This window comes from Callionymus lyra, chromosome 18, assembly GCF_982586985.1.
Source record: "Callionymus lyra chromosome 18, fCalLyr1.hap1.1, whole genome shotgun sequence".
Classification (NCBI taxonomy): Eukaryota; Metazoa; Chordata; class Actinopteri; order Syngnathiformes; family Callionymidae; genus Callionymus; species Callionymus lyra.
In genome coordinates this window covers 10,702,208-10,719,897 of record NC_141835.1, presented here as the reverse complement: position 1 = coordinate 10,719,897, position 17,690 = coordinate 10,702,208, and the positions used below count along the sequence as shown (strand labels likewise).

Genomic DNA, 17,690 nt, shown 5'->3' with positions numbered 1-17,690 from the left:
ATCATCATGATGTTATGTTGTTCTAATACTAGCTAACAAAGCTAACAATTTGTTAGCATGTTTCGTATTGGGATGCTTAAGAACAACTTTACTCTATCTTAAACTAAACAAATGTCACCAAATAAATTTAAAATGTGTCATCATGATATTATGTTGTTGTAAAACCAGCTAACAATGCTAATAAATTGTTAGCATTTTTTTTGTTGAGATCCTTTAGAGCCACTTTAGTGTACCTTAAAGAAAACGAAACGTCATAAAATTAATATAAAGTAGGTGTCATCATGATTTTATGTTGTTCTAATACTAACCAACAAAGCTAACAATTTGTTAGCATGTTTCGTATTGGGATGCTTAAGAACAACTTTACTGTATCTTAAACTAAACAAAACGTCACCAAATACATTTAAAATATGTATCATCATGATATTATGTTGTTGTAATAGCAGCTAACAATGCTAATAAATTGTTAGCATTTTTTTTGTTGAGATCCTTTAGAGCCACTTTAGTGTACCTTAAACAAAACGAAACGTCATAAAATTAACATAAAATAGTTGTCATCATGATGTTATGTTGTTCTAATACCAGCTAACAAAGCTAAAAAATGTGTTAGCATGTTTTTTGTTGAGAAACTTTTGAGCAACTTTACTGTACCTTAAACAGAACGAAACACTTCATAAAATAAATATAAAATAGGTGTCATCATGATGTAATGTTGCTGTTATACCAGCTAACAACGCTAACAAAATTTTCATATTGTGATGCTTAAGAGCAACTTAACAAACAAAATAAAACATACTAAAATAAATTAAAAATAGGTATGATGTAAACATTTTTATCACAGCCAGCTAACAATGCTAACAAGCATGTTTTGTGTTGAGATGCTTAAAAGTGACTTAACTGTACCTTAAACAAAACAAAATATTATAAACGAATTATAGAATATGTGTCATTATGATGTAAACATTATTGCAAATTCATGTGAGACAAGATGGTTTTGCAAAAAGGTATAAACTCTTCACAAGTACTACAGAAATATTCAGACAAAAATAAGTTCATAAAATATGGCTGTTGTTTTTTTTAATGGTAAAGATTGAACGGTCCGTCTTGGCCATACATGACAAAGTAATCTATTCTCGTGGTGAGAAAAGATATCTTTATTTAAATAAATCTATTTATTTATATCTCTATCATGACTGTACTATTGATGGAAGAACACAAAAATGGGAAATACTCGTCGTCTTTTTGGGTGCATATAACGCAAAATTAACCTTAAATAAAGGAATTTGTGAAGGAAAATTGCATTGTTGAGGATGTATTAATACAAATAAACCATTTTATCATTTGTATTTTGCTATATTGTTACTCATCAGGAGCAAGTTATGTCATATTTATAAAATATTAATGAATATACAGTATATTCCTTTTAATAAATAAAAAAATGAGTGCTTCTTAAGGTTCTTTAAGTCCTACTTTAGACCATTTAAGAAGAAAATAACCAGGAACGTGCACAGTATCGTAGCATTTTTGTGTGTTTAGAGATTTGTTTGGTGATGTTGTTCAAGCCTTGAAAAGATGTAGAAAAGAACAGCGTTAAGAAGAATGACTTCACTGGCCGATCCCGAGTCATGTTTAAAAAAGCTTCTTATTATCGCGAACCGTACATTCCACACATTCATCCGTGTTTGCGGTTTCACCCTTTAGTCCATTCCCTCCAAAAACCATGAAGATGGCATGACAACGAAGAGCACAGCCCGGAGGTTCAAACCGTGTCAGTGTAGTAGTTACTCTGTAAACAGCTGCTCCTCATAATATCTTTCAAGACACAGTTGTGCTTCTAATGGGAAAAGGCCAAACCAGGTTATGAAAATCCTTATTTACAGCGAGCAGCTCGGCTGTGTGAAGTAGGTCACAGCAGCTCGCACAGTTTAATACTTCTCTTCTCCGCCGTGCATCCGCTCTGCCACGAGAGGGTTTTTGACGACGGTTCGAAACAGTTCAGGTAATCTGGTTCGACTCTCAAGGTGATGCGTAGATTAGAACTCTTCGACTTTTGTTTCACTTATCGCCGATTTATTATGGGGTTTCGTATGTACTGAAATATCTACCGATAATAGTAAAATGAACATTTTAATCTTTGACAGGTGAAGCGTGGAACCCTTCGTCTCCAACGTGCTTGATAAATAATATATTTATTTTTTTATATATTCGATTTTTGGTCACAAGTCATTAGGTTTACCATGTGTCGTCGACATATAGGAACAGACAGATAGACAGGAGGAGAGAGGGAGGACAGACGTATATACACAGACAGACACACAGACAAATAGACAGACATTTAGTTAAATATGATAGATGATAGATGGACGGATGGAAAGCCAACCAGACAGACAGACAGATAGATAGAGAGAGGGACAGACACACTGATACAAAGAGAGACAAACAAACAGGTCAAAGAAAGATAAACAGACAGATAAAGAGACAGACAGAAAGGTAAACAGAGAGACAAACACATATAAAACACCGATATAAAGACACAGAGAGAGACAGACACATACACAGATTAAAAAAAAACAGATAAAAAGAGAGGGAGACAGACAGAGATAAAAAGACAGAAAGAAAGACAGACACAAAGATATAAAAAAAATTGGAGAGACAGACACACAGATAAAAAGACAGCGAGTCAGACAGACACTCAAATAAACAGGGAGACAGACAGACACACATATAAACAGACAGACAGATAAAGAGACAGAGACAGACACACAGATAAAAAGACAGAGAGACAGACAGACAAATAGATAAAAAGAGAGAGAGAAAGACACACAGATAAACAGAGAGACAGACACACAGATAAACAGAGGGACAGACACACAGATAAACAGACAGAGAGTCAGACAGACACACAGAAAGACAAACACACAGATAAACAGAAAGACAGACGGACAGATAAACAGAGAGACAGACACACAGATAAACAGAGGGACAGACACACAGATTATCAGAGAGACAGATAAAAAGACAGAGACACTGAAACACAGATAAAAAAAAGATACAGACACACAGATAAACAAAGAGACAGGTAAAACGACAGAGAGACAGACACACACAGATAAACAGAAAGACAAACACAGAGATAAAAAGACAGCGAGACAGACACACAGATAAAAAGACAGCGAGACAGACACACAGATAAACAGAGAGACAGACACAGATAAAACGACAGAGAGACAGACACACACAGATAAACAGAAAGACAGACACACACAGATAAACAGAAAGACAGACACACGGATAAACAGAGAGACAGACACACAGATAAAAAGACAGCGAGACAGACACACAGATAAAAAGACAGAGACAGACACACATATAAACAAAAAGACTGAGAGACAGACACACAGATAAAAAGACAGAGAGACAGACACACAGATAAACAGAGAGACAGACACACAGATAAAACGACAGAGAGACAGACACACAGATAAAACGACAGAGAGACAGACACACGGATAAAAAGACAGCGAGACAGACACACAGATAAAAAGACAGAGACAGACACACATATAAACAAAAAGACAGAGAGACAGACACACAGATAAAAAGACAGAGACAGACACACAGATAAAAAGACAGCGAGACAGACACACATATAAACAAAAAGACTGAGAGACAGACACACAGATAAAAAGACAGAGAGACAGACACACAGATAAAAAGACAGAGAGACAGACACACAGTTAAAAAGACAGAGAGACAGACACATGAAGTCATTACTCTACTGCTACAGTTGAAACAGCGAATTATCGTGTTTGACTTTGACCGTCTTTTTAATTTTTAATTTTTGCATCAGTCGAGTCGTCGCACCTCGACCACCGAAGACACGCTCCTCCGTGCTGAAGCCGGAGCGTCGCTCCCTCAATAATTCACTCTTCGCTGAGGGCTCCCAACATTCCAGCCGTCACCGTGAACGTTCGCCGCGTCGCGATCGGCGTTCGCCGGTGTCGATGACGGGACGTATGACGGCGCCGGGTGAGTGTCGTCCCCCGGGGTGATGGATGTGTGTGGGAGGCTGTTATGCCACAAGGTGAAAGTGTCCATTAATCAGACCCACTTCCTCCACCGCCGTAGCTTTCCCATTACCAGCTCACTCCGAGCCTCCTGATTGGTTTTTAATTGGCCTGCCCGCCAGGAGATAGATCATGTGATCCACCCCGAAGAGAGACGCCGAGGTGTGCGACGGCGGGAAGCCGTGCCGTCGCCGCTGGACGCCACATTTTTTTTCGGGCTTCTTTTTATTCGCTACTGTACATTCCTGCGTTCGATCCATCGTTTGAAAATGTACAGCCGAAGCTACGGCTTCTGTTTCAAGAGAAATGACCGGGAATGAGTCGATTTTTTTATTTTTTTTCCCCTCCAGGACCTCGTCGTCCGTCATGTTTCCGTTATGGATTCAACTCCGACCACGTGATGGATGGTCACGCAGACAGAGCTTTGCTCAGCGTCATCCATATTCCTTAGTCACCGCAGGGGTCCCCCACCTTTATTTGTACCACAGACTCCTTTGATGTTCCCCGGATAAAAAAAACAGTGGAAATAAACTTGCATAACCAAAACAAAAAAGGGCTGAATCAGCAGTAGATTTATATAGTTGTATATAGAGTTTGTGTTTCACACTGTTATACTTATACTAGTCCACAGGTTTATTTTTTATTTTTTTTAAACTTGAAACAAGCGTCTTGACGAGTCACAAGCTCATGATCATTTTGGGTAAATCCTCGCAAAAAATCTTTGATAAAAAGACTATTCTTATCTTATTTTTAGTTTTATCTAGCAAGTTTAGCTACAACATGAGTCTACCATCTACTAGAACTTAAACAATATTTTAGGAAATATTTAATTTGTATTGTCTCCCCTGCAGTTAATACAAAACTCTGCAGCGAGAATTCTGACCCGCTCTAGTAGAAGAACTCACATTTCCTCCTATCCTTAAAACTCTTCACTGGCTGCCAGTTTCTTTCAGGATAAACTTTAAATTCAGGTTCTTACTTTCAGATCTATTCATAGTCAAACCTTCCATCAGTGATCTGATCCAGCCTTACACCCCAGCTCGGGCTCAGAAGTCTGTGGATCAGAATCTACTGATGGTTCCTGAACACGCTTCAGGACCAGAGGAGAGAAATCCTTCTAGACTGTTGCTCCTAAGCTTCGGAACGATCTTCCTTCATTTCAGGAAAATGTATGGTAACATTCTTTCAGTCTTTTGAATATTGTTAAGAAAGAGAAAAGGGTTTATTTTGAAATTCCGAATAAAATCAGGCCAAGACCAAGTTTTAATAAAAATGATTTAAAAAATCTTCTATTTTGATTATATTTGTTTGCTAACAATTTTGTAATGTCATAGAATTGAAACCAAAAATCAAATTTCAATCGTCCAAATACCTTCATACTGGGCGTCTATAGCGTAGCCAGTAGACACTGGGATTGTTTCCTGTCTGTGTAGCATGTTAGTATTTTAGCTTCCCATACTAAAAAAAACATAAAATATAGAATATAGTTGTATGTTTTCGTTACAAATTCTCATGTCGAGGCTTCAAGACAAAGGGGACTTTAGAGATAAAAGGTATTGAGGTATTGGGATGTTTTTAAGTGTCTTTGGAGTTACATTTCTGCCTATAACTCCAAAAAGACACAGATTACTAATAATAAAACCAACCCATAGTCGACATGGGGGTGAAAATTAGAGAAATTTGAATTTTGGTTAAACTCACCAAGTAAGTAATGATGGTTTGATGAAGCTTCGTGAAGCAGTGTCATTATTTTCAGAGTCCACTAGATGGCAGTCTCTGCACTATTTTCCTTAGTTTTGAACAATTGTTTTGATAAAACATTACAACATTTTTAAACTGATGGCGCCACCTACTGACCTACATGACACTGTTTCACGAAGCTTCATCAACCCATCACTACATTAAAGTAAGTAAGTAGGTAATATTTGTAAAGCGCTTTTCTAGACCAGGGTCACAAAGCGTTTTAACAATCAAAACAATACACAATAAAATAAATGCTTAAAAGGTCAAGACAACAGCGAGACAAACACAGGAGTCTCAAGAGAATCAAGGAAAAGCCTGCATGAATGAGTGTCTTAAGGTGTTCCTTGAAGGAGTCAGTAGATCATAAAGTGAAGCGAGAGAAGAAGATCGTTTCAAAGTTTAGGAGCAACAGCCTGAAAGAAATGTGAGTTCTTCTACTGGAGCAGGTCAGAATTCTCGCTGCAGAGTTCTGTATCAACTGCACATAGGAGATTAACTGTGATCGATAATGATAATGAATTAAAAAGACTCTTTTGATCGCAATATGAGTCTTATGATGTTTTTCTTTTTTGGAGGCTCGATTTATTCTAATTAATTTTCTGTTTGTTATTCCTTTACACACTAATTGTGTTTTCTTGAACATCAGTTTTACTCTTATGGGAAGTCATTGTATAATTGTGAGTATCTGTATTACTTATCTTACTTTAAACATATTTATCCTTCAGTAAAATCCCCACAAGTTGAGCCACGACAGCGTTAAAGCCGCTGCCGAGAGAGTCTTGACATAGTTACATGAAGCCCGAAATAGTCGGCCAAAGTGGCTCGCCCTAGTCTCCTTTCCCTAAATCACCATCTGAGAGCGACGAATGTGGCGTAATTAATAGTCTGTGTGGTTCGGTGGGGGGGGGTGCGCATGTGTGAAGGACACGAGCGCGCCTTCATCTGACACTGAGTAGACGTCAGTATCGACATTATGTCTGCTGAGATGGATCAATCCCCTCGCTGACCCGGCTTGACACCGTCGACTAGAAGATTGGTAAGAAAAACATCGATCCCTCTGGATTTTTTTTTCCTTTTTTCCCCTTTTTTTTTTTAAAGGATACATGTTCACACTAACAATCACCGTCCGTCGACTCCCATTATGACCGGGGAGATGAAGGCTCGGGGAAGATCTGACGTAGGAAAATGAGATGCAAAAGGAGGCTGGAGTCAAGGTCGGGTTACCAGAGAGGAGGCTGTAAAGCCGGTCTTCACGGTGGGAGACACGGAAGGGATCTGCTCTGTGTGGAGGAGATACGAAGCCTGGAAGTGTAGACGGAGACCTTCATCCAGAGAGGAGGGTCTCCTCAGGGGGTGGGTTAGTGGAGAGGGGGGTTACTCCAGGTGAAGGAGAACAAGAGGAGGAAGTGAAGATACTCTTGTCGCAAAGTAAAAAATGGAAATGACCTTATGTAGCCTTTGATGTTAGGCTTTTTAAATTCCTGACTTTCTTTTTAAGAAAGATGAATTTATAGTAAATCTAAAAAAGGGATGATGTAGTGAAGGAAAATTGACTTTGTATTTTAAGAGCTTAAAGAGTGATTTGAAGGACTAATGATAATTATAACGCGTTGAAAAGAGGATTAAGGTTCAAGGAATATGATGAAGAAATACCTCAAATCTAAATAAGGACGTCTGAGTACTGTTACTAGTTAGTATTATGAGAAACTGGTGAGATTTTGTCATCAGTACCAGTATCAATGTAAGAGTATTGACATCAGTACCAGTATTGAAGTGAAGGTATCGTCATCTATACCAGTATTGAAGTGAAAGTATCGTCATCAGTACCAGTATCAAAGTGAAAGTATCGTCATCAGTACCATTATCAAAGTTAAAGTATTAACATCAGTACCAGTATCGAAGTGATGGTATTGTCATCAGAACCAGTATCAATGTAAGAGTATTGACATCACTAACAGTATTGAAGTGAAAGTATCCTTTTCACTTCCAGTCTAAAAGTTAAAGTATTGACATCAGTACCAGTATCGAAGTGAAGGTATCGTCGTCTATACCAGTATCGAAGTGAAAGTATCGTCATCAGTACCAGTATCAAAGTGAAAGTATCGTCATCAGTACCAGTATCAAAGTTAAAGTATTAACATCAGTACCAGTATCGAAGTGATGGTATTGTCATCAGAACCAGTATCAATGTAAGAGTATTGACATCACTAACAGTATTGAAGTGAAAGTATCCTTTTCACTTCCAGTCTCAAAGTTGAAATATTGACATCACTACCAGTATCGAAGTGAAGATATCATCATCAGTACCAGTATCGAAGTGAAAGTATCGTCATCAGTACCAGTCTCAAAGTTGAAGTATTGACATTGGTACCAGTATCAAAGTCAAGGTATCATCACCAGTTCCAGTCTTAAAGTTAAAGTATCGTCATCAGTACCAGTATCGAAGTGAAGGTATTGTGATCAGTAACAGTATCGAAGTGAAGGTATTGTCGTCAGAACCAGTATCGAAGTGAAAGTATTGTCATCAGTTCCAGTCTCAAAGTTGAATTATTGACATCAGTACCAGTATCGAAGTGAAGATATCGTCATCAGTACCAGTATCGAAGTAAAAACATCGTCATCATTACCAGTCTCAAAATTAAAGTATTGACATCAGTACCAGTATCTAAGTGAAGGTATCGTCATCATAACCAGCATCGAAGTGAAAGAATGATCATCAGTTCCAATCTCCAAGTTGAAGTATTGACATTGGTACCAGTATCAAAGTCAAGGTATCAACAGCAGTTCCAGTCTTAAAGTTAAAGTATTGTCATCAGTACCAGTATCGAAGTGAAGGTATCGTGATCAGTAACAGTATCGAAGTGAAGGTATTGTCGTCAGAACCAGTATCGAAGTGAAAGTATTGTCATCAGTTCCAGTCTCAAATTTAAAGTATCGTCATCAGTACCAGTATCGAAGTGAAGGTATCGTGATCAGTAACAGTATTGAAATAAAGGTATTGTCGTCAGTACCAGTATCAAAGTGAAGGTATCATCATCAGTACCAGTATCGAAGTGAAGGTATCGTCATCAGTACCAGTATCGAAGTGAAGGTATCGTCATCAGTACCAGTATCGAAGTGAAGGTATCGTCATCAGTACCAGTATCGAAGTGAAGGTATCGAAATAAAGGTATTGTCGTCAGAACCAGTATGAAAGTGAAGGTATCGTCATCGGTTCCAATCTCCAAGTTGAAGAATTGACATCAGTACCATTATTGAAATAAAGGTATCATCATCAGTACCAGTATCAAAGTGAAGGTATTGTCATCAGTACCAGTATCAATGTAAGAGTATTGACATCACTACCAGTATTGAAGTAAAAGGTATCCTTTTCAGTTCCAGAATCGAAGTTAAAGTATTGACATCGGTTCCAGTATGGAAGTTAAAGTATTGTCATCAGTACCAGTATCAAAGTTAAGGTAATGTAATAAGTACCAGTCCTGAAATGAAGGTCTTGTCATCAGTACCAGTATCAAAGTTAAGGTTATGTAATAAGTACCAGTCCTGAAATGAAGGTCTTGTCATCAGTACCAGTATCGAAGTGAAGGTATTGTCATCAGTACCAGTATTGACATGAAGGTATTGTCATCAGTACCAGTATCGAAGTGAAAGTATCGTCATAAGTACCAGTATCAAAGTGAAGGTATTGTCATCAGTACCAGTATTGACATCAAGGTATTGTCATCAGTACCAGTATCGAAGTGAAAGTATCGTCATAAGTACCAGTATCAAAGTGAAGGTATCGTCATCAGTACCAGTATTGAAATTAAGGTATTGTCATCAGTACCAGTATCGAAATGAAGGTATTGTCATCAGTACCAGTATTGGAATGAAGGTATTGTCATCAGTACCAGTATCAAAGTGAAGGTATCGTCATCAGTACCAGTATCAAAGTGAAGGTATCGTCATCAGTACAAGTATCAAAGTGAAGGTATCATGATCAGTACCAGTATCAAAGTGAAGGTATTGCCATCAGTACCAGTATCGAAATGAAGGTATTTTCATCAGTACCAGTATAAAAGTCAAGGTATCATCATCAGTTCCAGTCTCAAAGTTGAAGTATCGTCGTCAGTACCAGTATCGAAATGAAGGTATTGTCATCAGTACCAGTATAAAAGTCAAGGTATCATCATCAGTTCCACTCTCAAAGTGAAGGTATCATCATCAGTACCAGCATTGAAGAGAAAGTATCATCATCAGTAACAGCATCAAAGTGAAAGTATCCTCATCAGTACCAGTATTGAAATGAAGGTATTGTCATCAGTACCAGTATCAAAGTTAAAGTATTGTCATCAGTACCAGTGTCATAGTGAATGTATCCTCATCAGTATTATATTTTATATTATATTTTTTGCATAGAGTAAAAAAAAAGAAGAAGATTCATGTTGACAAATACAACAAAACATACATAATGTAATTGTAAATAAATGTTTACTTATTTTTTCCTAAAGGCTTTTCCTCCTGCTTCCGTTGGCCTCTCCTCAGTCATTACCTCACAGTCCTCCGGAAAAAAAAACCCTCGCATGTCCTGATGAATATTTCAAAGCCTCTAGAAAATGCAGTGTCATGCTCAGACATGCTAAGCGCGGCAGCCAGTCATGCTGTAAGTATGTTGAACTCCGTGCACCTCAGACCTCCGTCCCGCTCGGAAAAGGGATTCCCACCAGGCCTTTTTTTTTTTATGGCTCATTCATTAGACTGCAACGGAATCAGAGACAGCAGCGCCCCCATGTTTGCAGAGAGAGAGGGAGAGAGAGAGAGAGAGAGAGAGAGAGAGAGAGAGAGAGAGAGAGTCGTGTGGATTTTAAATGTATGCGGCATCGTCTCACCAACGCATCATTTCCTCTGACCTTACAGTCCATCCTCGTCAATCTCATCAACACCCAATTTCCTGTCCCTCTCCAGCCCGTGTGAGTCTCAACCACCTCACTCACAGAATAGATGTGTGTGTGTGTGTGTGGTGGTGTTAGGGGGGGTGTTCCTGCAATCTTGGTCTCGGTGCGACCCGGGTAGCGTGCTTTCCCTTCTCTAATTTAATCACATTGGGCTGTCTCTCCGCCGTCCTCGGTTTGCTCAGCAAAGCACATCAGGCTCTGCGGTGGCGAAGACACGCACTAACACACTCGGGCGCTTCGGCCCCTAACAGGCAGGACGTGTACTTCCTCTTTCCTGCCGAAGGATCAGGATCGGAGAGAACATGACTTCGCCCCGGCATGCCGAGGCCAGCATGCCGGGCCCCGGTGCCACCCACCGGCACCGTTTTTTTGTTTTTTAGATTCCACAAGAAGTGCTGTGGAATTCAGGATTTGACTCGAGCCTTTAGATCAAGGGTCACCAACGATGTTCATATAGAAAGAAGTAAAAAAGACCTGCAAAAAAAACTACAAATAACTGCATGAAATCAACAAGATTCTTTGTATGTTTGATTGTATGCCGACGATGGTGTTCTGTATGTGTGCGTCTCCTAGCTTTTAGAGACTTTTTGCCAATGTTTGTGTTTGTGTTTAAGACTCTGAAGATTTTCACAAGTTTACGGCTTCATATTTTAAACAAACTTGACTTAAATACGGCATGATGTGTGAAAGTTCCACAATTCAATTTTACTTACAAAAAAACATGTACTTTCGGTTAAAACCAAACACATTTCAGACAATAATGATGCCTCATGGACTGCTTTAGCCTGTATTTAAGTGGCCGCCAACGACGGTAAACACCATTTCAATTCCTGATATAATTTCTGAAATGTATTTGTTTTTGGACCATACAAATATATATTAAAATATATATATTATTTTCCCCCCAATTTTATCATTTAAATATATTTAGTTGTCTTTATAATCACTTGACTGAAATTGTATTATTTTATAAATACAGTAAAAATTGTATTTTATCTTAAATTTGAATGTTTCTCTTGTAATATTTAAAAAAAATATTTAATATAATTTAAAAAAAGAAAAAGCAATCACACATTCATAAATATTAAAAAGTATATTTTTATATTTTGTTATATTTCATAAGTTATAACTCCTGAAAGATATTGTTTTTTGGAACTATCTTAATAAAATACTCATGATTTCCCCCCCATTTTTATACTTTAAATATTTTTCATTTAGATTTTCTTTTTTTAATCACTATTCAGGAAGGTGTATTGCACTTTAAAATAAAAATTAAATTAAATTAAGATTTGTGATAATTTCTCGTTTAATCAATTAATGATAATTTAAAAATATACCATCTTAAAATATGTATTAAATGAAATAACATGTAATAAAATAAACCTTTTTAATTATATAATGGCACAAGTCTACTTATATCCTAATAAGCTTCTTATTCTTTTGCACTTTTGTATTTTTTTTTTCTCCTAACTTGAGATTTTTAGTTAAATAAAATGTTATTTTAAGTATAAAATCATAAAAAAGTCAACTAAATACCGTTTAACTACATTGGGGGGGAAGAAAAACAGCAAGTGAATCAAAGCACGGCAGTGCGAAGAAAAACAGAATTTTAGGAGGCAGAAAATTCGAGCAGAACCAGACTCAGTGTTACTGGACTCCTGCTGTGACCGGCTGGGAAGGTGTGTGGGGGGGCTTTTCGTTTGACTTTTTTTGGCCCTTAAGAGTCCAAATACAAGAGTACATTTAATTTACTGGAACTTTTCTTGGGATTCATGATTGAGTAAAATCAGAAGAAGTATCTTCTTGAGATGTTGGACCTAAATTGCCAGAATTAGTTGGACAGACTGACATCAAGGGATAAATTATAATCTAAGAATCATGGTTTATTTAGTGAGACATCCTTGTTTAACTGCGAAAAATCCCCCGCTGTGCTCGCAAAGTAAATTCCACCACGCCGAAAAAAATTCAAAACTCACGTGTAGCCGAACACCGTAGACGACTGGCGAGAGAATAAAAGAGAGGTCCGGTTTATTAGTGGCAGTAAAAAATAACTGTCCACTTATAGTTTGTCCTCAATAAAACTGCCACGGCGTCTAAGTATCGGGGATTACATTTTCTGTTTGGCTTCACATTTGCTGCGTTAAGTCCGACGGTGCTTCGCTGCTCACCGACCCGTCAGAGCTCAGCTTATTAACACGAGAGCTGTTTCATAGTGTGTTCATGTGCATCTGATGGCTTCCCCGCTCAGAGTGGGCGCAGGAATCCGAGGCTATCGAGGACGTCGAGATGTTTTGATCCGAGTCCGATTGTGACACTTTGGAGTCGGTCGACCGAGGGGGTCCGGGGATGTCTTTTGTATTCATGATTACTGTCTGAAAAGTATTATATTCATTGAAGTATCGTAAGCCTGTGACTCTTGATGATTTAAGATGCTTGTTACGATCAGGTTAGCCCAATAAAATAAGCACGTAAACTAGTGAAAACTTGTTAAAATCAAACTATATATGGGTAGAGATTCTGCTGATTCAGCGTTTTGGTGGGATGGAATTTTTTTGCTTCTTGTTTTTATTTTTTGATATTTCTATATAAAAGTTATGCCTACATTTAACCGATCCTTGGTGGAAGAAAATGTCGGCAAACTCTGCTTTCGTACACATAATTTTGTGTTAAACGATATACTGGAAATGATCGTAATATTATTTGTTTTCACATATATTCAACTTTAAATACATTAAATAAGAGGTGACAATTATTTTTATTATTATTATTATTGTTTTGGTCTAGTTGTCCTTTTTCTATTTTCCTAAGTGTCAAAGGAAAAAGGAATAAATGACACAATTTCGATAAAAAATTAGAATAATCGGAAAAAATTGAAAGAAGTTGAAAAGTGCAAGGTTGAATTTTCTATATGGATTAAAAGCAGACTTTTCACACTTGAAGCCATTTTTGTTATGTTGCGGGAACAGTACCCGCCAACTAAACATCACTCTAAGAAGTTATTATATCTGTAGATTTATATTTTTCATTTATTATCCAAGTGTTTTCAAAAACTATTCCTGATAAGAAATCAGTTTTTGGGAAACAAAATAAAGAGTTAAACTCCATATGCATTAAGCGTCGCTAAACTTTTCGTAAGAATTGTTAAAATTGGACGAATCAAAAGAAAGTGTCTCGATTAGCAAATGTAGCATAGCTAGCTAGCATAGGTGTTTGATAAACAACCTCACAGGTAAGAAAGAGTGGGTTTGTGGTCATAATAATAGTGAAAACTGTGTCATTTATTACCCAAAATTACGATCATTTAAGCGCGTTGTGTCACCACGTTCGCCGTCACTGGGATAATACCCCAAACTTCCTTTTCATCGCCTGAGGAATTCACTGATCTTGACATGAGACGACGGCGTTTGGTGGAGGCAGAGAACACACGAGGAGCTCACTTTATTTCCGAAAAATAAAAAAAAGCTTGGGCTGTCTTGACAGAATGAAACATGTTGCGGTGCATCTGCCATCTGCTGTGTGTCTATAGTATACGCCACCCACGGGAGCGCACACAAAGAGACGCACAACAACATCTGCATTGTCTGAACGCAGCTGGAAACGGCGTGTGTGTGGGTTGCGATATAGACCAGCGGGAGTTGTGTGGATGCAAACATCTCAGTTTTTTTTTTTTTGTTTTAAGTTTTGTTGTTGGTTTCCAGTTGATAGTGACGCCTAACGATGTCGTTTCCACCCGAATCTTCAAAATAAACTGAGCTGTGGAAGTTTTTGCAACACTTTTACGGATACAACACATCAACTGTTGCAGTGCATTATGGGACTTCAAGTATTGGACTCAGAGTCACTTAAGGCAAACTTATTTTTTCCGTTTTAGCACCAATAGTCATAATAAATCATCGCTGATTTCAACAACTTTTCAACCTTGTTCTGGACTCTTTATGATGATCCTGAGCCACAGCGGGAAAGAAAAAAACATACTGACACGTCCAAGAGTCCCGTGACTTATGAGGTCTTACAACATCCACCCTGACCCCCAGAAGCAATCAAATCCACTTGCTTTCAGAAAGTATGCTTAGAAGATTTTTGCGATTCCACCATCACAAATAGCTCAATATCTCCCAACAACCTGCAGCAGGGAACAGCAGTACAGTTGAGGAAAAAAAAAAAGTTATATTCCAATCGGTCGAAGACATAAACAACTTTTAATATCTGCTCCTAGAAAAATCATGGCTTTAACTTTATTCAACTTTTTGTTCGTGTCAAGCCAAGACTGAAGTCCTCTCTTCATTTATACACTGTTTTTAAGAAAAGCTTGTTTGTCTTTTGGGACAAAAATACTGATAAAGTGGAATTTGTGATCATATCAAGTATCAAGATCAAGTATTTTAATTTGAAAAGCCAAAAAGGGACATTCATTACCACAACATTTGTCTTGCATTAACAGCTTTTAATTCAATATGTATTGATTGAAACTGACTTCTAAAAGCCCTGACACATGGTTGTGTCCTGGATTAATGGAGGTGGAATTCACAAATTGATGCTAACTATTTAAACGATGCTCGCTAGTTGGCTAAAAGAACACAGATCGAACCCAAGGAATCGGCAGCACTTTACGAAAAGGACGACTCACTTAATCTGCTTTTTTAGAAAAACCCCAACAAACAACGCACAAGTATTCAGGCGCACACTCAGCAAAAAAAAAACAACACAGATCCTTGACGAGCGGAAAGTAGTTTGTAACTTTGTCAATCCCAAGTCAAGACAGCTTGAAACGCCACAAACATGTCAGACATTTGAAGTTTTTGCCTCCAAGAGCAGCAGCAAGAGAACAGAAACAAAAGGACCAACATCCCTTTTTCAGAAGAAATCAGAAGTTACCTACCGGCCGCGGTCTTCTCTATAAACTTTTTTTTTTTTTGTTGCCTCCCGTTTGTCCAGAGTCTCCTCCAAATTTGTGTTTTCGCTCACCGGTAACTTCTGCTCTCGCGCCGCACGCTACTCATTTTTTCACGACTTGAAAGATGACAGGGAATGAAGAGGGAAAAGGAGGAAGGCAGAGCGGGACGAACAGAGGGACGGAGGAGTCGAGATGATGGTTGGAAGGCAGGCGACCAATGGGCCTGGAGCCTAATGGAAAAAAGGGAATCAGGACACACCAATGAGGCAGAGCCTGAAGAGAGAGAGAGAGAGAGAGATGGAGAGAGAGAGAGAGAGAGGAAGCAGGGAGGAGACGAGGAAGACACTGAAAGGGAGAGAAAGCACATGAGGAGAAAGCAAGAGAGAGAGAGAGAAAGAGAGAGAGAGCTGTGATGTGTGCGGTAGGTGGAGGGAAAGCGAGCATCCCGGGCGAGATGGAGAGACTGCAGCTCCAGAGAAAGAAGAAGAAAAAAAAAAGAAAAGGGAGGAAGGAGTGGACTTACCCTGGTTGGCGCTCGTGGCATCCTTCACACACCAACACACACCCCTGCGATAGAGGCGCACGCCGTGATGCTGCCGAGACGAACCAATAGCAGAAACAACAAAGGAGAGGACTGCCAATGCCGACTGGTATACCCTAAAGCGTGTGTGTCAGGGAGAGAGGGAGGGAGTGTGTTTATTCCCTCTCCTTCTTTTTTTTGCGCTCTCTCTCTCGCTCTCTCTCTCCTTTCAGTCTGTGGGTACTCTCCGTGCATGTATGTCCGCCCTCCCTTCCTCCTCTTATACATATATTCAGGGCTGCAGACTGTCTGCTCCCACTTCTTCCCACGGGCCCCGGGTGGAGATGGAGGCGGGGTGTTTTTTCGGGGGGGTGGGTGAGGAGGATGGGGTTGGTGGGTGGTGGGGGGGGAGGACAGATTGGGGCGGGAGGAGGGCATGCGTGTGAAACAAGTGCAGCGGCATAGGAGGCAATTTATGTTTCTGCCTCTGGGTGCTCGGTTACGCTCTCCTCACCGAGCCCCAGCCGAGGAAAAATTAATCCAGGAAGGAAATATGAGGAAGAAAAGTCTCAAAGATGATGCATACATCTGCCAAGGAGCTCGTTTTTTACATACATTCATAGATTCAAGTATACTTGTAGTGCAGGGGTGGGCAATTAAATTTCCTCTGGGGCCACATCATATACTTTGACTGTACTGAGGGGCCGTCAATCCAAAGGAGAGGAGCGAAGAGCTAAAATATGACAGAAAAACTTTGAAAAGACAAAGCAAGTAAAAATAGTAGAGAAAGAAATATCAGCATAAAATAAACCTGACTATGTCAAAACACTTTTTTTAAACCTTTTTATGTAAAAGAAACTGATAGGAAAAATAACTTTTCTCCTCTAAATATGATGTCATTAATTTTGATGGGCAAGAAATCTTCATAAAAGTAAAAAAAAAAAAAAAAAAAATCAGAAACGAAAAAAAAATCTGTATATATTCAGAGTTAATACAACAATAGACGCAATATTCAATTGTACGCTGTCGGAAATAATGTCTACGTTCTACTCTGACCTCTCGAGGGCCGCATGAATACAGTCAAAGGTCCACATGTGGCCCCCGGGCCGCACTTTGCCCAGGTGTGTTGTAGTGTCTTAACCGCTGCACCGTTAGCGACGTTAGCTTCTTTGTCTCTGAGAACTATTTTGGAATGAGTGACGGCGTATGTTTTGATTGTTTATTACGTTCAAGTTTTGCTCGTTTTGCTCTTTTCTAAGGAGCAACGCGTAGAGGCCATACAAGTGACGATGAAACCTTGAAATGAAGCTAGAAGACGATCCTGAAATCCATTTTTTAACTTATTCCCTAAACAAAAATACCCAAAAAAAGGACTTCTGCGCTGGTGTGAGAGGAAGGGGGACACCCTGGAAAGACACCATTAGTCAATTTAGAATCCTTCTCCAACAGCAAAAGGCTAGGGACTGTGGGAGGAAACAGGAGTACCCGGAGGAATGTTACAAAAGAATGTTTGTAGGAGTTTTATTTAAACT

General features: G+C 38.8%; 1 protein-coding gene across 4 annotated transcripts in view; it reads right to left on the bottom strand.

Moving 5' to 3' along the window:
• myt1lb (myelin transcription factor 1-like, b) overlaps positions 1–16,321 on the bottom strand; it is a 142,952-nt gene extending 126,631 nt beyond the window's left edge. For all 4 annotated transcript variants that reach the window (XM_087779839.1, XM_087779840.1, XM_087779841.1 and 1 more), the window contains exon 1: positions 16,162–16,321. The gene's annotated coding sequence lies outside the window, so the exon portion shown is untranslated. The remainder of the gene's footprint in view (positions 1–16,161) is intronic.
• Positions 16,322–17,690: the final 1,369 nt, after the last annotated feature.